The following is a 24,115-nucleotide window of genomic DNA, read 5'->3' on the forward strand; positions in this document are numbered from 1 at the left end:
ATTAATTTCTTCTCTAATTGTATTGTTCTAATGCTTGCTGTAGTCTTAAATAATGTTCCTTTCTCTAATGCCCTAAGATGGAAGCACAGATTATAGACTTTTATATTTATTTCTCATATATGAATATAATGCTATAAGCTTTCCTCTAAGTGCTATTTTTGCTGCATGCAATAAATTTTGTATTTGCATTTTTATATAATTTAGTTTAAAATATTTTAACATTTCTCGAGTCTTCTTTTGCTCTTTGTGTTATATAAAGTGTGTTGCTTGATCTCCACATATTTAGCAATTTTCCAGTTGTCTTTTAATAATTTCTGGTTAAATTCTTCTGTAGTCTGAGAACATACTTTGTATGGCTTGTAGCATTTAAATTTGTTAAGGTGTGATTTATGGCACAGAATGTGGTCCATCCTGGTGATTGTTCCCTGTGAGTTTAAAAAGAATGAGTGTTCTGCTATTGTTGGAAGAGCTATTATATAAATGTCAATTAGATTGAGTTGATATATAATCTTGTTCAGTCAACTATATCCTTACTGACTTTCTGCCTGCTTGATATTACTGAAAGAGGTGTGTTGAAGTCACAAGTGTACTAAATTTGCCTATCCCTTTTTTGGTTTTATCAATTTTTGTTTCGTCTACTGTGATGGTCTGTTCTTAGGTACATACAGACTTAGAATTGTCTTGCTGGATAATTGACCCCTTTAATCATTATGTTAGGAACTTCTTTTTTTGGATATATTACTTTTTTGAAATATGCTTTGTTTGAAATTAAAAGAGCTATTTTTGCTTTCTTTTGATTCATTTACAATGCATTCTTCATCCCTTTCCTTAGAATCCATGTAAATCTGAGTGTTTATATTTATAATGAGTTGTTTGTAGAGGGTACATAGTTAGGTCCTTTATTTTCAATAAATTCTGCCACCCTGTCTTTTAATTGCTGCATTTAGACCACTCATAAAATGATATTTAATATAATAGAATTAGTATTATCTATGTAGTTTACATCTGTTTTTTTATTGCATTTGTTAATTTCTTTTCTTTTTCATATGTTCCTGGTTTAATCAAACATTTGATATGGTTCTATTTTATATCTTCTCTTGAAATATCAAGTACAGTATTTTTCAGTGTTTATCATAAAGTATCCAATATGCATTTTAATCTAACACAAGACTACCCTCATATAATACTATGCCACCTCATGTATACAGAAAATATTTGCTAATGGAATATTCTCAATTTCTCTCACCCAACTTCTGTAAAATTGCTGTCATTCACTTATTCTTCCCATATGCCATATCACTGAATACATTGTTACTGTTATTACTTTTAAAAGTTATATTTTAGATAAATCAAATGTAATAAAAAATTTTAGGCTATTGTGATAAGGAGTGAATTTATAGACCTGAGGAAATCAGATGATGTTTTTAGAATTTTTAAATAATAGTTTGTTGATACAAGAGCTTCTTTTGTCACTTGAAATAATGGAAGTTGTGTTTTATCAAAGGAAAATAAATGTGTCAGTTTTACCTTTGGATAGATTCTCTTTTAATAGTTAGCAAAATGATATTAAAAGAAATGAACTGGGCAATTTAATGGTTAAATACTAAATGGAATTTGAATTTGATATTTTACATTAATATACATATGCATATGCAAATTAATGTAACATCTTAAATATATGTGTGTGTGTGAATATAGATATAGACATTGAGATAAATTTTAAATGCTAGGACTTTTCCTTAGAATTCCAGCATAATATCAAGAGTCAACTTTCATAAATCATTGGTTTTCTTATTTCAGTGACTATGTTTTAAGATTTTATGTTAATATGATTAGAATATTTTTATTTGAGAAATTTAAATGCAACAATATAAAGAATACTATAGGAAACTACTACAACAGCTGTGTCTATGGCAGTTGCTCTCATATTAATTCTTGATAAGCATGTAATTAAGTGATGTCACCACTATATCAGTTAGAAATAGGACAAGATGTTTCAACATTTGGAAAATACATGCATACTCACATAGAGAGCTTGAAGTTAACTTCCAAGCAGTGACTTGCTGCCAGATATTTAGCAAGAGTCATCTTGCAGAGTTAAGACCTCCAGAGCATGAGACATTAAAGAGCTTTTCTACTCAGCACATTGAAAAGCCTAATTATTATCAAGCCTTTGCTATTAAAATATCATCAAATTATGTTTATAGAATATTATTCACTGAGAACCTCATAGCTATTTCCCAACAATGCTTGACTGTATTAGTGCATTGGGAATGCTAGTATTGACTTGTTCAAACTAATACAAAGCCAATGTAATAAATTATGACTACAGAGTGAAAAAATAACCCTTACTGGCCATATGATGTTAATGTAGCCATAAAAGATTTCCTCCCTACTCAGCAGTAGATTCTGGACCACATACCATGAGGAAAGTATGGATAGAAATTCCTTTATAGAATAAAAGAGCACCCAAAATAGAAATGCATGAACCACCCTTTAACTTTCCCAAATATTCCTTGCTAGTAAGCATTTGTCCTAATCTTTAATAAGTGAGTCTCTTTAGAGTATGTAATTATTAAAATAGTGATTAATTAGTAATACATTATCTCTGCATCAGTCATTGTGCATGTTATTGGCCTTTAGTTATTACAGCAAACCTTCAGGGAATGTATACATAATCCCTCTCCATGTTTTTAAAGATGAGAATACTGAGGCTTAGAGTAAATAAATAACTTGCCTAGCATTGTATTTATGCAAGTAGAAAAAGCCAGTTTTGCCTAATGTTTTTGAATTTTTAATTTATTTTTGCGATTTTTATTGGAGAGTATTCTGTGATGTTTTATCATTGTACTTATTTGCCAGTGATTTTCTCTTAGCCGTTTTAACCAAAGGACAGAGAAATTCATACACTAAGGCTATAAACTTCTTTACTGTATTATGTTCATTTTCATTTATCAGAAGGTAGAGGGGTAACAGAGAAAACTGCTAATTTAGGCTGAATCATGACCCCCAAAAGACATGTGGTTGGAAATGTGAAGATAAGATCCTCAGTGGCAAATGAACACATCATCTCAGGATTTACAAACTGATCCATCAAAGAGATACACTGGGATTTAACAGATGTAAAACTTAGGTACTGACGACAGATTTGTTTTTTTGTGTAAGACTAGGATATAGAAGGAGACTTGGGCTCTGGGATAACAACTGATACTGACCTTAGTGGACTGGTAATCCACTGCCTCTTGAGTCCAAGATAAAATATGGGTGCTGTAATATGTGGTATGATAGTTCCTAGTTAAAGTTGGAGGACTTTGTTCTATAGGTTTTTTACATTGTTCTCTCTCTGGGATATTCAACTTAAAAATAAGTTACTGAGAAATTATTATGCCAATTTTTGGCATAATACTGTGTGAATTCAAGGTGTAGAAACTATTGATTTGATATACTTATTAATATGGTTGTCATTGTACCTTTAGCTAACACCTCTGTTGTGTCACATTATTTATTCTAGTGGTAAAAAAATTGAGAATTTAATATTTATAATACAGTTTTCTTCTTTGTAATCAGTGTACTGTATATTAGATCACCAAGTCTTATGTATCTACTATTTGCAAGTATGTACCCTTAAATGTGGGATGCCCTTTTTATGGGATAGTGATTTTATTTTTTTATTTTATTTTTTTGTCTTTTTGCCATTTCCTGGGCCGCTCCCGCGGCACATGGAGGTTCCCAGGCCAGGGGTCGAATCGGAGCTGCAGCCGCCAGCCTACGCCAGAGCCACAGCAACGCAGGATCCGAGCCGCGTCCGCAACCCACACCACAGCCCACGGCAACGCCGGAACCTCAACCCACTGAGCAAGGGCAGGGATCGAACCCGCAACCCCATGGCTCCCAGTCGGATTCGCCAACCACTGCGCCCTGACGGGAACTCCGGGATAGTGATTTTGAAGTTTGAATCCATAAAGAAATAACTGTCATGTTAATTAGCTAAAATTATGTTGTATTTATTATGCAAAGAAGTCCTTGTAACATAATAATTACATTAACTGATTGAAATCTAAACTACTGCTCATTGTGAAGAAATAGTTAAAAGTTAAGAAAAAGTTTATTAGTGTTTGGTATTTGTGTATTTTCTATACTATCTCAAAGTAGTATGTAAAACATTATAAAACATACAGGAAAATAATCTATTGAGATTTGGACCTTGATTAACAAAATTTTAAATTACTATGTCATGAACATATTTTATATTTCAATTGAAAAATAATATGTACCATTTTTATAATTGATATTGTGCCATCCAATGAAATTTTGTTAAATATCCATTTAACCTCCAAACTTTTCCCATGATTTATGTTGCTTCAAAGCTGCTTAAATTGTTTTGAAGTCTACTGTGTAAACAAAATTAGGGAACGCAAACAAGTAAAAATATCGATACGGTTGTATATAGAGATGTATGACTTCATACACTTTTATGATTCAAAAGAGCAAACAGAAAATGTTACATCTTACCCTGAATACCTACAAGGGAAATTTAACCCCAATTTTCTTAAGTACGTAAGAGTAATAATTTAAAGTCCATTTTTTAAAATCAGAAAAGAAAAACTGTCATGCAATATTAGGGAAAAAATTTCTTTCAAGAGTGAATGTGTGCTCTTTCTTTAGGCTATCACCTGAGATTAAAACAAACATAACAGGGAAATTAACATCTCTTGTTAATTAACATTTCTTTGCTTTATAGAGTTAGAACTTGAACAGCAGTTATAATTCTTAATGAATCTCAGGTTATAAATCTGACTTTGTTGTTTCTGGGTATTATTTGTATTGGCAAATGGAAAAAGAGGATAACTTTGAAATATATGAAACATTACAGCCCATTTCCCAAACTATTCCAAGTGAAATCCTAAAATTAACAACCTGAAATATTATATATATAAATATTTTTCTTTCTAAAATGATATTGGGGTTTTTAATCCTGAGTTCAGTCTCCCATTAAGTATTATAGTTGTGACATAAAAATAGCATCAATAATCTAGGCTTAGAAAAAAGTTATATTTTAGATATTTAATATTTTTGCAAAATATATTTCAAAATGTATTTTGAAAAATATACCCAGTAATTAATTTATGGGATAATTAAAAACCATTGAGATTTCAATCATTTGAAGTTCCTTTCTGGTTTATTTTATAACACCATCCTGGAGATCCTGTTAGATAACTTTAGTTTCAGTGAAATCATAGACGATAAAGCTAACTGGATAATCTCTATGGTTAGGACTGAAATTCTGCTATACAAAGATACCGTCTGAGGAATACAAGTTGAAATAAAATCAGAAACAAAAAATTATGCTGCAGCAGCCGGCATTGTAGGAATAATACACAAGTCACAAGAAGAAATGTAGTATTATTGAAACCACATTGTACTGGGGAATTTAAAAACCTAGTTATGTCACCATTTTATAGTCTTAGGTGACATTTTCTCACTTGTAATAGATTCTGATCAATTTTTAATATCTTAGATTAGAAGTACATTGAGAAGTAAACTAGAAATACATGGTACCTACTTTGGGGACAGAATATCATTGTGCATGTGTGCGCACCTGTGTTTAAGTGTAATGTTTTAGGATTTATATACAGATATATACAGACATTTAGACATTAGCTACACACATTTCTTCAGACATGATTTCCTTTAGGTCATCAAATATGTTTAAATTAGATTACCTAAAATCTTTATAAGTCCAACATCTGGGCCTCTTCAGGGATAATTTCTATTGGTTGCTTTATTTCCTGAATATGGACAAGACATTCTTTCCATGCATGACATTTCCCTGTTATAACACCAAAACCTAATTTTCAAAGCACTGACTTTTTGATTTAAATAATTTTATGTTGAGAAGTATTACTTTCAATACTTGTAGCCATTCTGGAAATAACATTCTTCCCCAGGATTTGTTTTTGTTGCTGTTGGTTGTTGTTCTTTCCTTGTCTAATACCTTTTCTAAACTGATTTTATAGTCTGTATTCCTTACCTTGTACAGCCACTGAAGTCTCTGCTCCATTAGCTTAGTGGTCAGCCAATAATTGGGCAAAGATTTTCTTCTATACCTGGAATAAAAACATTTCTGAGTCTGCACAATCTATGAATATGTTGGGGGTACACCTTCAAGATTCAGGCAGGCAGTTTACAGCTCTGTCTTAGTTTTCAGTCCCCGCTTGCAGGGAGTTTCAAGGTTGGCTAGAATTGAATGCCGAGCATGTTAGCATGTCTTTCCTTTGCATACATAGAACCCTAGGCATGCATGTGAGTCTCTATATTCCTAGGAATATGTCAGAGTTTTTTCAAAAGTCCTTGTTTCCCAAAGCATCTCATTCTCCAGCCTTTTCTTCCAAAATTCTTGATTAATGTTTATTTGTCAAAATTGCTGTCCATTGCCTCTGTAACTAAAATATCTATCTGCAAATATTTTGACAAATGCTTCTAAGATAATGGTTTTGGTGCAGAGAAAGTTCTAAATAAGTGAAGAAAAAGACAAACTTTTCAAGTAGGTTTTCCTGGAAATCATAAGACAGAACAAATAAGGACAATTATTTGGGAATAGTGTTATAATTCAGCTCTTTACAGTACTGATACCAGAAATATTTTCTGTTATTTTCCACTGGACCTTTGAGCTAGGAATTAGGGAAAGGGACTAGTTTAAGTTAAAATGCTAATGTCTTCCTGTTTTTACAAATTTGCAGCCTTTTTTCTTGAAAAAGCACTTCCAAAATTGCTGTAAGCTTTTGGTTAGTTTCCAGAGTTCCAAAAGACTTGACTATGACCATTTTTTTGCTATTTTTTTTCATTGTTTCTATGGAGAGGCAGATATTTGTATTTCCTGACCCTGCCATTTTTACTGACCTTCTTTGCTTTTCTGTTTGCATTTGTTTTTGTGTTTCGTAAAGTCGACCCATGAACAACACAGGTTAGAATTGTGCAGATTTACTTACACTTGGATTTTTTTTTTTTAACTAAATACGTACCTACAATACTACACAGTCTGTGGTTGGTTGACTCTGCAGATGTAAAACCACAGATATGAAGGGCTAACTATAAAGTCGCATGCAGATTTTCAACTGTGTAGAGGGTTGGCACCACCAGGCCCTAAGTTCACTGATAAGCTGTATTTGCTGATTCTCTAATGTGGCTAAAAGTTTGTCAGCAGAGATAATGTATGAATAGTTTTCTATTTTTTGTCTAATTTTTAATCAGTTGATGAAAACATTTTTCAAAGTAATGACTTTTCATATGTATCTTTCCTAACTTGTTCCTAATGCCTAGCATTGTTCATCTAATGTAGAAGTGATGAATCCATGTATGATAGTAAAATTCTCGTAATTTCAAAGCAAGAGTTTTTGGTGTTCTGAAAATCTACATTTCTATATAAATTCATTCTATTTCTTTCATGTTCATAGCTTAACCAATTGAACTTAATCATTAGTTAATAAACCTTTTCCAAGTTGCTAAATTACTACCCACAATCCCTGGCCCAGTTGCCATGTAATACCTTTTTATTTGCCAATATTTAAAGTACCTGAATAAATGGAAAGAGTGACAGATTAAATACTGACAGAGGAAAAATGCTATGGTCACCAGAAAAAGCAATACCATATGAGATGGTGTTTCAGGAGCATTCAACTAAACGTTTGCTTTTTATCTCTCTTTTTCCCCTTTTCTCTATTTTTGGTAATTTCTATCTTAGTAATAGCATGTGTGAGCCCTTAATTATATTTTTCTTTTTATTTTTTATCATTATTTGTGCATTTTTCATTACTGTCATGAAGATTTTCTTAATAGGCTGTTTTCAGATGTTACATATTTTTTTCTATGAATGATTGGGCATTTTAGGAAAGATTTAGAGACTGTTAGCTAAATGAAATTTCCTAACAAGTTGTAAAAGTGGAATGTTGCCTGGTAAATCTATAATTAATGTAGAGGCTGGAATGGAAAGGAAAAAAGCAACAGGAAAACTACTTGATAAAAAAAATTAATGGTAGTTCACGACAATGATTGTCAGGATGATGATGTTTAACAACCAGGATCTCAGAAAGGAGACATTTAAGACAAAATTTATGGTTGTACTAACATGATTATTTGCTCATTAATTGTAAATAGAAAGATAGAGCACCAGAGACAGTATCACAATTTATAATCTGAGTAACTGGATAAATGATTTTTTTATTCAGGGGAAGAAATAAGAAATGGGTATCATGTTTTGATTGTAGAAAAGGAAATTGATGATTTTTATTCAGAACACTGGCTAGCAGGGAGTCTAGATCTGGAGATGGACATGTGGTAGTTGAAATGAGGCTGCTGGAATAGTTTATTGAGCAAAGAAATGAAGACAGAGAAGAGACAGAAGGAAGTTAGGAAAATGACCTGCAACATAAAATGATTCAGGTTAATATAAACTTTGAAACTACTGCCTTTACAATATTTTATAGTCCCATCCAAAAATAAAACAACAAAAAAATCCCCATATAAATGATCAGAATACATTATGCTGTCTTTTTAAGTCTTTATAACATTTATTTTTCTGGGGTAAAACCAGTATCAGCTCTGTTAATATAAAATACACTTTTGATAAATGTACTTGATATTTTTGGATATATTTGTGACTATCATTTGTAAAGTATTACTATTTTCAATATTTACCTGTATTCAGTTTTGTTCCAGAAATGCATGGGAATGAGTTAATACCATCTAGGCCTTACGATTTTCTTCATAAAACTACTCCTTTAGGCTAAGAACTATACCTCTTAAGTTTTGCTTCAACTATCTCAAAGCCTGAGAGATGGATTTTTCTTTGGACAATTAAATGATGACTACATTGTAGAAACAAAAAACCGTATTGGGATGCATAAACTGGAAGGCTCAGTAGCTAGTTAAGTGACTTCTTTCTTCACATTAGCCTAAAATTGAATTTGCTTCCAGTTCCTTACTCAGCTGATGTGTTACTGTATTTCATCACCCTTCTGGTAGATCAGCATATCAATGTAGAAGCTGCCAGTGTTAAACTCATGAATACCAAGATTCTGCTGTATTAGTTTCAAAATGTGATCCCTAATGCCTAACTTGTATGACAGATTTTTGACTTAGAGATCACCTACCCTTAAAACTGTCAAACCGTTAATGCGAATAAGCTAAAAATTATGTTTGCTAAAAATTAAATGAGTTCGAATGAGAAAACTAGAGGAAATTAGAAGAGTTGTAATTAATTCAAAGAACTTGAATTCAGTACCTACTTTAGGTACTACTAGACACAAAGGGCAACTGAACAAGTCTAGGAAATATTCAGTAATATGGACAGGTAATTAAGAAACAATTAGAAGTATCATGATGAGGAAGTATATATAGACTTATGAGAGCTCACCAAAGAAATACCAGCCTGAATTTAAGTTACTAGGGAGAGGTAGTAGTCAAAAAGAAATTATTGAAAAAGATGTATATAAATGAGACTTGAAAAATCCAGTCATGGAAATGAGTGAGATAAAATATCTGCCCATGACGAAGAAAACACTATGTGGAAAAACCTGGATACTGGAAAACTTGTAGTGGAAACATTTAGTGTGTAACAGGATGCTCACTTACTGGGGGCTGTGCAACAGGAAACTGGAGAAGCAATCGGGAGCTCAATGTTGAGGAGGTTAGACTCTCTGAGAGCAAAATTAGACCAACCAATAAAGTGATTTGATCAGATTTAGAAATTAATATGATTATTTTGGCTATGGTGCTATATTAATATTGTAATTGAAAAGGGTTTTTTTACATTTTTTCCCCACTAGGAATGATTTTTATTTAATTTTTATTGGAGCATAGTTGACTTACAAAGTTCATTAGTTTCAGATGTACAGCAGAGTGTATCAGTTATATATACATATATATATATATATTTACATCCATCCCTTTTCATATTGTTTAAGATATTTTATCTATGACCTATTTAATTTTGGAGTAAAAATATGTCCTAGAATGTTCTGACATACAGATAGAAGGGGCCTTGAATTGGTACTTTATATACATACAAAAATTCCAAATTCTTCCATTTACTAATTGTGTGGGTTTGGCCAAGTTATTTAATAGCACTGTAAATGTAAATCTATAAATTTAAAATGTAAAAATTTTAATAATGTCCAGTCACAAAGTGGTTTTTAAACAATAGGACCTTGAAAATGCTTTGAAAATCAACAACAAAATACTGAATATTTTTAGAAATACAGCTATGGATAAAATATTTAAATGCCTATCAAGAAAGATGAGAAGTGTATTAAGTTTCAAGAACTACAAAGTGAAAAAGAAAAATATTCACATTTATGAGGGAACTCTCTGAAATAAATTAAAGCTATGTAAATGAAAGTAATTAGTCAATCATAATAGACAGGTTAAAACCTATCTATTATATAAACTATAACTATTGGCATTTTTAATTTATTAATAAATTGGTATAACATTTTGGAACTAAGAGACATCAATTATAGTTTAGATGTAGCTATTATATCAAACATTTGTTCATAATGACATTTATATAACAAAATTAGAATTATAATAAGATTTGTACCACAGGAATATAGTTGAAACCAACATAACAATTTCACTCATCTTTTTAATTTTTAAAATTAATTTTAGTCCATCACTGTTGGTACCTTTTTTAGTTTTTTTTTTAGAATAAGCCAGAAGATGAATAAATAAAATAATTAGTTACTATCACTTATTGAATAACCAAATTGAAGTAACAATATATTGTAAATCAGGTATAAACATTTATTGTTTTTAAGAACATTCAAAATGCAGAACAGAGTAAAACAAAATGTCATTAGATAATGTTAGGGAATATAATATTTGAGATAAAGGTGGGGTTGGAAAATAAACTGAGTACTATTTAGATAAATTGAGCTTGAAATGCTTGAATGCTGTCTGTGATGTTTACGGCAAAATGTTTAACAGGCTTTAAAGATGTAAGACTCATCTGAGTTCAGGAATGGGCCAAGGGGCTAGAGGCATAGATTTTGGCATCAGCTACCTAAATGTAATATTTGAATTCTTGGGATTAAAAAAAAAAAAAAAGAAAGAAAGAAAAAGAAAAAAAAGCTTGCCAATGAAGGGGAGCCTACATTTAAAGGTTAGAAAGAGGAAAATAGAGTAAGTGAATAAGATTGAAAAGGAGTATACAGGGCAACCAAGGAAAAACAATGTCATAGAAACCAAAAGAAAAGATCTTTTGGGAAGGATGAAATTGCTTCTTAGTATGCAAAGTAGATTTAAAATGAGAAATTTAAGATAACTATGAAATTTCAACAATTTTTTTAAAAGGGGAAATTTTAGAGGTTAAGCTTAACATGAAAATAACAAATGTACTGAAAGAGGAGTAGGTAAATTTTGCTTTTTTTGCCTTTTAATTTTTTTAAAATCAAAGTATAGTTGATTTATATTTTGTCAATTTCTGCCATACAGCAAAGTGACCTAGTCTTACATATACATGCATTCTTTTTCTTAATATTGTGTTCCATTATATTCTATCACAAGTGATTGGATATCGTTCCCTGTGCTATACAGCAGGACCTCATTGCTTATCCTTTCTAAATGTAATAGTTTGCATCTACTAACGCCAAACTCCCTGTCCATCCCCCTTCATTCCCCTCCCCTTCAGTACCAAAGTCTGTTCTTGATGTTTCTGAGACTGTTTCTGTTCTGTAGATAGGTTCATCTGTGCCATATTTTAGATTTCACATATGGTATATGATATTTGCCTTTCCCTTTCTGACTTAGTTCACTTAGTATGAGAATCTCTAGTTCCATCCATGTTGCTGCAAATAGCATGATTTTGTTCTCTTATATGGCTGGGTAATGGTCCATTGTACATATGTATCACATCTTAATCCATTCATCTGTTGATGGACATTTAGGTTGTTTCCATGTTTTGACTAGAGTGCATGTATATTTTTCTTTTGTTCTTTTTTTTTTTCCCCTCCTTTTAGGGCCACACCCACAGCATAGAGAAGTTCCCAGGCTAGGGGTCGATTTGGAGTTGTAGCTGTTAGCCTAAGCCACAAGCCACAGCAATGCCAGATCCAAGCTGCACCTGCAACCTACACTGCAGCTTACCGAAATGCCAGATCTTTAAGCCACTGAGCTAGGCCAGGGATTGAACCCACATTCTCGTGGATACTAATTGGGTTCATTACTACTGAGCCACAATGGGAGTTCATCATGTATCTTTTCAAATAAAAATTTTGTCTGGATATATATCCAGGAATGGGACTGCTAGATCATATGATAGTTCAATATTTAGTTTTCTAAGGAAACTCCATACTGTTTTCCGTATTGGATGTACCAGTTTACATTCCCACTAACAGTGTAGGAGGGTTCTCTTTTCTCCACATCCTATCTGGCATTTGTTATTTGTAGACTTGTTAATGATGTCCATTCTGACAGGTGTGAGGTGGTTCCTCATTGTGGTTTTGATTTGCATTTCTCTAGTAATTAATGATGTTGAGCATTTTTTCATGTGCCTGTTGGCTATCCCTTAGTCTTTAGAGAAAACTGCATTTAGGTCTTCTGTGCATTTTTCAATTGGGTTGTTTGTTTTTTGGTTGTTGAGTTGTATGAGTTGTTTGTATATTTTAGAGATTAAGCCTCATCAGCTGCATCATTGCAACTATTTTCTGCCATTCTGTAGCTTGTTGTTTTGATTTTTTAATAGTTTCCTTGCTGGGCAAATTTCATTGGATCCTATTGGTTTATTTTTGTATTTCTATTGCGAGGTGAACTAAGTAAACATTTGTATTGATGATGTCAGAGAATGTTTTTCCTATGTTGTCTTCTAGGAGTTTTATGGTGTTTTTTCTTATGTTTAAGTATTGAAGCCATTATTAGTTTATTTTTGTTCATGGTGTGAGGTTATATTCTAGTGTCAGTGATTTACATAAAGATGTCTGGTTTTCCCAGCACCACATGTTAAAGAAACTGTCTTTCCCATTTTTATATTCTTGCCTTCTTGACTCTTTTTTCAAAGATTAATTAACCATAGATGTCTGGGTGTATTTCTGGGCTCTCTGTTCTGTTCCATTGGTCCATGTATCTGTTTTTGTACCAGTACCACACTATCTTGATTACTGTATCATTGTAATACGTCTGAAGTCTGGGTGAGTTACGCCTCCTGCTTGTTTTTTTCCCCCCAGGATTGATTTGGGAATTTTTGTTATTTAATAATTCCATATACATTTTGTGATAGTTTTTTCTAGATCTGTGAAAAATGTCATGGGTAATTTGTTAGGGATTACACTCAGTTTGTAGCTTGCTTAGGGTAGTATGGTGATTTTTAAAATATTAATTCTTCCAATCCAGGAGCAAGGGATATCTTTCCATTTTTTGAATCCTCTTTAATTTCCTTGATTAATTTTTTTTTATTGAGTATTATGTCAATTTTATTTTATTTTATTTTATTTTATTTTTTTATTTTCCCACTGTACAGCAAGGGGGTCAGGTTATCCTTACATGTATACATTGCAATTACAGTTTTTTCCCCCATGATTAATGTTTTATAGTTCTCAAATGTATAAGCCTTTCACCTCCTTGGCCAGGTTTATTCCTAGGTATTTAATTTTTGGGGGGTGCAAATTTAAAAGGTATTTTTAAGACAATCCTTTTCTAATATTTTGTTATTAGTATACAGAAATGCAATTGATTTCTGAATGTTAATCTTGTATCCCGCTACTTTGCTGAATTTGGTGATCAGTTTGAATAGTTTTTGTGTCCTTTTTTGAATAGCTTTTGTGTCCTTGTTTGAATAGTTTTTGAGTCCTTAGGGTTTTCTATATATAGTAGCTTGTCATCTGCATATAGTGACAATTTTACCTCTTCTCTTCAAATTTGGGTTCCTTTTATTTCTTGTTTGATTGCTGTGGCTAGGAGTTCTAATACTACATTAAATAAAATTGGTGAGAGTAGGCATTTTTGTCTTATTCCAGATTTTAGTGGGAAGGCTTTCAATTTTTCTCCATGGAGTATTATATTGGCAGTGGGTTTGTCATAAATGGCTTTTTTATGTTAAGATATGTTTCCTTTATACCCACTTTCATAAGAGTTTTTATCATGAATGGATGTTAGATTTTTGTCCAATGCTTTTTCTGCATATACTGAAGTGATCATGTAGTTTTTGATGTTTACCCATCCTTGTGAACTTGGGATGAATCCTACTTGGTCATGGTGAATGATCATTTTTTTGTGCTGGTGAACCCAACAAAAATTTTTGTTGAGAATTTTTGCATATTTTTTCATCAAAGATATTGGATTATAATTTTCTATTCTGGTAGTGTCTTTGTCTGGTTTTTTATTAAGGTGATGTGATTTCATAGCACATTTTTGGGAGTGTTCCTTCTTCTTCAATTTTCTGGAAAAAGAAGAATAGTTTTAAATTCTTCTTTGGTAGAAATTTCTTTTGAAGCCATCTGTTCTGGACATTTTTTTCTTTTTTTGTTGTTTACTTTTGGGGACCACACTTGTGGCATATGGAGGTTCCCAGGCTAGGGGTGCAATCAGAGCTATAGCTGCCAGCATACACCACAGCCACAGCCACAGCAACATCAGATCCAAGCTGCATCTGTGACATATACCACATCTCATGGCAATGCCAGATCCTTAACCAACTGAGAGGGCTGGAATTGAACCCACAACCTCATGGTTCCTAGTTGGATTTGTTTCCACTGCGCCACAATGGGAACTCCCATTTTTTCTTTTTGTAGGGAGTGTTTTTATTACATATTCAATTCCATTTCTAGGGATTTTCTCTTGAGATTATTTCTTCTTGATTCAGTTTTGATGGGCTGTATGTTTCTAGAAAGTTGTCTATTTTATTCTCTTATTGTTTTACTGTATTTCTGCAGTATCCATTGAGTTTCTTCTTTTTCATTTCTTATTTTGTTTATTTGGATTCTCTTCCTCTTCTTCTTGGTGAGACTGGCCATGGTCTTGTTAATTTTTTTTCCCCTATCAAAGAACCAACTTTTTATTGATTTTTTTCTAATGTTTTGTTGAATCTCTATTTTATTTTTCTCTCTCTGATCTTTATGATTTCCTTCCTTCTGCTGATTTAAAAGTTTTGTTAATTATTTCTAATTCTTTCAGGTGGTAGGTTAGGTTGTAGAATTGAGATTTTTTTTTCTTCTTTTTTGAGAAAGTCGTTTATCATGGTGAGCTTCCCTCTTAGAACTGCTTTTGTGGCATCCCATAGATTCTGAATAGTTTTGTTTTCTTTGTTGTTTGTCTTGAGATATTTTTCAATTTTCCTTTTTAGATTTCTCCGTTGACCTATTGTTTTTTGGTAGCATGTTGTTTTGTCTCCATCTAGTCAGTTTCTGCACATTTTTTTCACTGTAATCAATTTCTAGTTTCATGACATTGTGGTCAGAGGATATATTTGATAATAATTTCTATACTCTTAAATTTATTGAGGTTAGTTTTGTGCCCCAGTATGTGGTCAGTCCTAGAGAATATTCCATGTGCACTTGAAAAAAAATGCATATGCTGGGTTTTTTTGGATATAATGTCCTGAAAATACCCATGGAGTCAAACTTTTCAATTCTGTTCATTTAAGATCTCTCTTGTCTTGTTGGTTTTTCTGTCCAAAGGATTTTTCCATTGATGTGAGCAGGATATTAAATTATCCCACTATCATTGTACTCCCAATCAATGTGTGCTAGTAGTTGTTGTCTGTATTTGGTGCTTCTACATTAGGGGCATATACGTTGATGATTGTAATAGTCTCTTCTTATTAATCCATTTATCATTAATGTTCTTCTTTATCTTTCTTATGCATTTGTTTTAAATGTATTTTGTCTGATATGAGTATTGCAACTCCCACTTTCCTGTCATTTCCACTCACACGAAATATCTTTTTCCATCCCTCACTTTGAATATGTATGTATCCTTTGCCCAGACGTGGTTCTCTTGTAGGCAGCATATTGTAGGCTCTTGTTTGTTTTTTTTGTTTTTGTTTTTCCAGTGTGCTACTCTATGTATTTTGATTGGATCATTCATTCATTCCATTTACATTTAAGGTAATTACTGATAAATACATATTTATTGTCATTTTAAACCTTGTTTTCTGGTTGATTCTGTTTCTCATTTGTTCCTTTTTGTTGTTGTTGTTGTTGTTGGATGATTTCCTTTTAGATTATGCTTGTGTCCTCTTCTTTTTAGTTTTTGTAAATGTATTGTTTGGTTTGATATATGGTTGCCCTGTTGTTTTTAAAGTATACTAACCTCTTCCTATATCTGTTTGCTTTAGCCTGATACTCATGTACACTCAAACACATTCTAAAAAACAAAGAATCTAGACTTTCTTTCCCCACATTTTGTGATTTTGATGTCCTTTTTTATAACTTCATATTCATCCTTTTGCTATTCCTTGTTTTTATCATTGCTTTTACAATTTTTTTTGGGGGGTGATCTATCTTGAGATCTTTTTCTTTTAGTTTTGGCAAGTTTTCAGTCATAATTTCATCAAATAAATTTTCAAACCCCTTTTCCTTCTCCTTCTAGAATTCCTATCATGGTATAGATTGGCCTACTTTATATTATCCCATATATCTTTTATATTGCTTTCATCTTTTTCATTTGGTTTTCTAGATTGTCCTGATTAATTTCCATTATTCTATCTTCCAAGTCACTTTTTTTCCCTCTGCATTATTCATTCTGCTCTTGAATGCCTTTAACTCAGCTTGCATCTCTGCAATTGAATTTTCTAATTTTTCTTGGTTCCTCCTTGTAGTTTCTAGTTCCTTTCCAAAGTAACCTGCATTACTCTTCATATCTGCTCTTAATTCCTTCGGTATTTTCATTACCTCCTTATTGACGTTTGTGTCTGTTAAGATTACAGAGACCTATTTTGTTGTTTGCTCCTTTAGGGGAATTGTTCTGTTCTTTTAACTGGGAATGGTTCTTGTGATTCTTCATTTTGCTTACATTTTTCTTATTCTGTGAGTTTAGGTGAAAAAATTATTTACTGTAGTCTTGGAGGGCACTTATATACTCAGATGGTTGCTGGGTAATTTGTATGGAATTATTATTATTATTATTATTTTTTGGTATGAAGTCTGCTTTTGGTTTGAATGTTTGTTGTTTCTTTCCTCGCTGTGTGTATACCATTATTCTCTTGATGGGGTGTGCCTGTGTAAGGCCTATGTGTCCTTCAAGGGAGATGGACACAATGTGCAGGGCCTGTAGCCAGTGCCTGGTTGCTATGTCCTTGACAGTGGTGGGAATCCACAGGGAAGTGAGGGTGCAGGCTGCTCCTGGTTGTGGGTCCCTGGGAAATGGCAGTAACCCTCAGGGATGTGGAGGCGGTGTCCAGAGCCTTAGGCAATGGCAACTGTGGGATGTGTGCATTCCCAGGGAAGTGAGGGCAATGAGTGACACTCAGTTGCTGTGCCCTTCTCAGTGGCAACCCCTGAGGTGACTGATGCCCTGGATGATACCTGTTCACGGGACCCCTAGTGGAGGCGAGCTGCATCCACCTTTGGAGTCGGAGATAGATATGGAGGTTTGTACCACCACCCACAACCCATGCAAGAGGGACCCACTGCCTGAGAGCCCATGTGTGTGCAGAGAAAGATGTTCCTATGATGATCCTGCCCCTCCTCCTCTTACCCTCCCCAACAATGTTACCTCACTTTTTTGGGTGCAGGCCCCCTCCCTTACTCTTTCTTGCCTGTGGTGTTTAGCTCTCCAGCCCATGGTGCACTCTCTCTAGGCCCCTCAGACTGTCTCCACACAGCCAACCCTAGTCCTCTCCCTGAAACTGATCACCAAAGCCTGAGTCTCAGTGTTCAGCCCCTGCCTTCGTGTCTCAGGCTGTGGTGTCCCAGGCAGTGGTATCAATGGCCTCCGCAGCTCTCTCTCTGCTTTGCCCACCTCAATCTGACTGCTGTGCTTTGCTTCCAGGCTTTGAGCTTCCCCCTCTGTCCTGGCTGATCTCTCTGTCAGTTAGGTGGCCTCCCAGGGTGCAGATTCCTTTTCTGTTTCACAGGTCTCTCCAGGGGTCCTGCTCCTATCCGGATTGCTTTTTTTCCCCTCTTCTCTCTATCTCTGTTGTACCCAGAGAGTTGTATGTGGAGAGTTCCTTGTACTTTTTGGAGGTCTAAGGTTTTCTGCCATTGTTCAGAGATATTCTACATATAGGTGATTTTTTTGATGTGTTTGTAAAAGAGATGAGTGGTACACCTTACTCCTCCACCATCTTTATCCTACTTGGAGTATGTAAGTTTAGGAATGTGCAGAGCAAAACTGAAAGGGTAGAAACCACCTTTCCCATCAAAAGCACAGAAATATCCAAAAGTATATTTTATGAAGATTATTGAAGGAAAGAAAAGAGGAATCTAGAGAAGCTTGACTTAAAGGATGGTCCAAGAATAAGGAATAGGATGATATTAGGTTGTCAGCCTATATTTTTGTATATCTACTGTGAATACATCCATAAAATTATACTTTTCCCCTACTAAAAATAATAGCTGTTTTTAAAGATTATTGTCTTTTAGCAAGCATTCAATAAATGTTAGATATTTTATTATAGACAATTTTCTGGAAGCATTACATGTATTATCTCATTTAATCATCACAGAACTCTCAGGGGGGTGATATTAATGTCATCCCAATTTCACAGTTGTGGAATTTCAGACTTGAACAGATTAGTTTGGTCCAACAACTAATAATGAAGATATTCAGGAATCAGGGCTCATACTAGTAAAGGTTAATTCTCCACTGCTTTCTTGATATATTCTTTGAGAAGTTTACTGACCTTTGAAATGAAAAATCATGTCACAAAACTTTGGAATTAAGGAGCATTAATGTTTCTTAGTCTAATTCTTATTTTATATGAAGAAACCAAGGCCTAGAGTGGCTTAAACCTAACCCAGGGCGGCAAACACCTAGCCTGGGAACACAGGCCTACTCCTCCTACTTTGCTTCTCTTTAACTATACTTGAATTTCTGATAAATCATTTCATAACTTTTAAATCTTACTTGAATATTACATTGTTAAATAGAAAGTGAAATAAAAACTTTATATAGCTAATAATGCTATAATAAATACAGTTTTTTATTCTCCCTAGCATTTTATTTTGCATTAGCATTTACCCATCTTATTGATATCATCTGCATCTGATTTCTCTGTTTCTAGAGTTTGTGTATATGCCTTATGTAAATCAGCAATGGCATTGAGAACTTTAGATTTCAATATTCCAGATGATAGGAGTTATACAGAATAATAATGATTGTGCTATTATTTCATTTAACCCTAAGTTTTTAGAATTGACAAATATGCTTTGAATATTTAAAACAAATGACCTGGATCCAACACTGAATTTTTCTCCTGTTATTAACTTGGAAATTTGACACAATTCATTTAATCATCCAATTGACCTCTGTAAGAATGATAAAATAATAACAACAATTAAAACACTAATATATGATATATATATTTGTGTAGATTCTTCTGTGAGAAAATAGGAAAATATATACTAAAAAGTTCTATGAAATGGAAAACACATTGCAAATTAAATGTCAAAATAGAAGGATGAAGGAGAGTGACAAGGAGAAAGAAATGGTAGCATTTAAATGTTTTCTGTTCAAAAAATATGTGAGCTATGAGTTAATTTTGTCTTAATGTCAAAGTCAAAGAAAATCATCGATTTTTAGAAATCAAAGGATCTTTGTTTATTTTGTCAACTTCCTTCTTTTATAATTCATAGAACTTTGAGAAATAAAGCCAACAGCCGAGGTCTCACAAAATTAGAACAGAAACTCTGGTATTCTGATTGCCGATATATACATTTGTTTTTCAATGTACCCTGTGGAGTCACAGGGACAAACAACTAACACCTTTAGTCTCAGTGTATAGAAGGGAAACAGATAAATGATCATTGGTTGCATCACATTCAGTCATCAAATCAAATGTTTGACATGTTCAAAATCTATTCCAGACAATACTACTAGCAATGTCAGTTAAAAGACACATCACCAAGTAGTCACTGAAAACTGCTGAGGATTGTGTATTCCCGTAATAATGCAGCATATGGTGATGTGAATCCTTGGTCAAAGTTCCGATAACCCAAAACACTACAGTTCCATTCCATGATTAATCAGTGTCTACCTTCCTAGTGCCATCAGCAGCTTAAGAAATATCAGTTGACACTTTGCCAGAGTTGACAGCATCCTCTCATCTGACACAAAACAAAGAAAAATGTGTTTCCCAGATGTATTAACAGCAACATCTGGTCCTATCAGTGCAGGAAAAAACATAACCCTCTGAAAAGCAAATGCATAATATGTACTCTAAGGCCAGTACATATCTCACATTTCAATATGACTCAAGTTTCAGCTCTCTTCTGATTTGGCTTTAGTCTCTGATTTAAAGGTTGCCAGCTGCAACAAGAGTGTTTGGAGAAGTCAACCTGGGACCACAGATAAGTAGGATGAATGTTTGCTCTTGCTGAACATCAGGATTCTACAAGTCAATTCAAAATGAGAGAAAATGTCATTATGCTTAGAGAAGTTCAATTATAGATTCAGATGCATCTGCTATTCATCACTTTTAATCATTGTCATTGTCTGATAAGAGAACCGAAGAAGGAAATTTCAGTGTAGTGCTGAAGGGTCTCTGTCTTCAAAAACATTCAATTTGTCAACTGTTTTTGCAGAGGGGAAAAAAAATTAGATCCAGTGGCATCCTCTGTGCCTTTTAATGACTAAGGCTTGCTGAGAAATATATATTACACAGTGCTAAATAAAAGAAATTCCACCTTCTTAATTTTTAGAAAATATTTATGTATTTATATTTTTATATAAATTTTGCTAAAGGAATTTATAAATTCTCAGTGTTCAGCTATGAATTTCAGGTTAAAGTTCAAATTAAGTGTTATAATGTAAATGTTACATAAAATAAGGTAGTGATCTGAGAAATCTCTGGGAAATGCATCACCCCGTTAGTGACCTATTTTTATCTTGAAGAGATGGTATAGGGGAAAAATATAACAAGGTAAATCAGATAATTTCCATAAAAAATTTCCCCCCGATACTTTTCAGCAGCTTTATTTATCTCTGGGTGGGAGATGTAATACCTGAACATATTCTAATAATTGGTTTGCTGTCTTCTTCATGTGAACCTGGATATTTCACAGAACATTTTTTGACCATCAAGGTAATATTCACCCCAAAAATATTTCATTCATTCATTCACAGTGTGTCCCTGGGCTGAGTGTTCAATACAATGGTAAAACCAAAACCCATGGAGCTTGTCAATATGGACCTTTTTCTGGTTCATTTGTGTGTTTTTGTTTGTTTTTTAGTAAAAGAAACACATTTCAACCAAATAGTTGAATAGATGATACAGTTAGAAATGATGTAAGAGATATCAAGAGGAATTTCATATGAGGGGGAATAGTAGGAGAAATTTGACTGAAGATGCATGACTTTGCCTGAGTTCTCAGAGGAAGTTATATTTAACCAAATGCGTATGGGAAGAACAGGGAAAGCCAAGGAAACAGTGACCAGAGGAATCTAGAGGAGAAAACAATGGTTGTGAAACCCTTGAGTTTGAAAGAAGTGGGCTATGAAACAAAACAAAACAAAATGACCCTGAATGTATTGGGTGATTAGATTTAAGGGATTGGAGGAGGCACAGGGAGGGCGTTTCTGAGTACAGGGAGAAAACTTAAATGTAGTGAAGATCCATAGCATATATGCTGGAGAACAGGGCAGGAAGTGCAGAGTAAGAGACTATTCGTGTGAATTTTTTACATTTAAACCATTTTGACAAAGCAAGACCATCATGCTATTTTTAGTTAGTAGTCAGTGTTTCACATTATGCAGTTAAAAATTCAGAGGACATTATTAAACTACATACTGTCTATGTCAAACATGTGCCATAAGTAAGCATTTATAGCAGAAATTAATTTTAAATATGTCAATGTACATTGGTTTGAAATATTTTAATGGAGAATGTAATGAAAATATATATTTAATGTTTTATCTAAATACTTTGACTCTTTTAAAATCTTTTTAGGGCCATACCCATGGCATATGGAGGTTCCCAGGCTAGGGGTCAAATCAGAGCAGTAGCTGCTGGCTTAAACCATAGCCACAGCAACACCAGATCTGAGCTACCTCTGCAACCTACACCACAGCTCATGGCAAAACCAAACAAACCCTTAACCCACTGAGCGAAGCCAAGGATTGAACCCATGTCCTCATGGATATTAGGTTCATTACTGCTGAGCCGCAATGGGAGCTCCATGTTGACTTATTCTTAAAGCATATGTCTGTGGTCATATATACACAGAATTAATAAGAATGACTTAAAATATCAGAGTCCACCCAAAACCAATCCTAATAAAACAAATGTAGTTTTAGTAATAACGACATATCACTAACATAGTATAGATATTTAGACATTTAAAGGCAAATAGAAAAATAAAGCATACATTATTTAAAGTCAATACAATATATGCAAAATGTCTTGAAAGAAGCCACTTACTCCTTTGTGTATCTGAAACAACAAAACAAAACTGCATTCAGTAACAAAGATGCTCTGTTTAGTAGCAATATCACAAAAAGCCAAGTGGATAAAACTATGTGATTCTGACAAAGGAAATAAGGTAAATGCAAAAAAAATAGCAGAATCAAACTATTAGCATCTTAATCCCTGGAAGCAGAATAAGAATTGAGACCTTTCTTTCGTGTCTATGTAAATTCAGAAAGCTATACCTGAAGGCAATTATCATCTTTCTGAAAAAGGTCTATTTTAGCATAGATCAGTTACATACGAATGTCAGCTAAAGCCCATATGCATTCCATTGTGAAGACCAAAAATATCTCTGCCAAAAATCATCACACATCTTTTGATATTTGGCAATAAGTTTCAGGAGAAATTTTTTGAAATGTTGTTATTAAAAATGCTAGAGAAGTCTAATCAGATGAGTATAAACGTTTTAATGTTGATAATCTTTAACAACATTGATATATTTTTCACATTTGCATTTGTAACAGGAATCTCAATTTGTTATAACATGACTTCCTTACTTTTACGGCCTTTAGCAATCTCACTTACAGCACATTCATAGGCTGATTCTCCTTGAGCCCTCATGAATCTTGATTTTACAGCATAAGCACAAATGCAATAGACACGGTTCTCATTTAAATTATGTGAAATTGATATTGTGCTGCCTTCAAATGCCATACGAAAGAAAGTATCCGATCATGGCAGCAGTGTTAGAGAGGCAATGGAGATTGAAGAGAGAGAATGCACTAGACTTCACTTTTTCATGAACTTCAGAAACCTTTCCAAAGAGAATTCTGATATTGCCAGGGTTTCTAACACTGGATTTTGTTTCAAGTCATAACGTAGCCTTCCTAGTCTAAGTTCATATAACCCACTGAAAGTATGGATGTTTTTAAATAATCTATTCTGCTAGAGATCAGGAGATTGTTTTACATGAAAGTGGCATTAAACTGCCTTCTTCTGGATCTCAGAAAAATCTATTTGCTTCTTCTTTCCCAGTGACTTTAATATATCTTTCATTTTACAAGATAGAGAATTGAACTGTGTAAATGTGAACAGCTTTGCAGAGATTAACAATTATATAGTTAATTCAGGAAGAAGAAATGGCTGTCAAGATTGTCTTTTGAAGTTGTTCAGAATGCTGCAAAAAGCTGGTTTCTATACTACTGTTTCTCTTCTATCAGAAAATGACAATTAGTTAGAAATTCTATTCACTTAGAAGGACAAGCTTTGATATTTCTAAGATTAAGGCCAAAAATGTACTCTGAAATATCTTCTAGTGATTTCTTCTTCAAGTCTGTAACCAGTTCTATTACATCTATTTGCTAATATTATTAATCATTTCTTTACTGATAACATTAGTTTGGTATGTTTTTAGTTTTACTTGCAAGCAAAGTAATCTATCCCAAACTGTTTTTTCTGCTGAAGAATACTTGATGTAAAATGTGGAGTCAGAGGTGTATAATGTAGTGATTCACAATTTTTAAAGATTGTATTCCATCTATAGTTATTATAAAATATTGG

The 24,115-nt window shown here is 33.4% G+C and overlaps 1 long non-coding RNA gene across 2 annotated transcripts in view; it reads left to right on the plus strand.

Moving 5' to 3' along the window:
- The window catches only part of LOC102158358 (uncharacterized), a 166,919-nt gene that overhangs the window by 18,231 nt on the left and 124,573 nt on the right, over positions 1-24,115 (plus strand). The window contains exon 3 of one of the 2 annotated variants that reach the window (XR_014812610.1): positions 17,477-17,578. The exons of the other annotated variant lie outside the window; for it this stretch is intronic. This is a non-coding gene — a long non-coding RNA (uncharacterized LOC102158358). The remainder of the gene's footprint in view (positions 1-17,476; positions 17,579-24,115) is intronic. 2 annotated transcript variants of the gene reach the window in all.

The sequence above is a fragment of the Sus scrofa genome, chromosome 8 (genome assembly GCF_054392235.1).
Source record: "Sus scrofa isolate SSC_HxYL_T2T_F1_AM1 chromosome 8, Sscrofa_HxYL_maternal_Yorkshire_Landrace_v2.0, whole genome shotgun sequence".
Lineage (NCBI taxonomy): Eukaryota > Metazoa > Chordata > Mammalia > Artiodactyla > Suidae > Sus > Sus scrofa.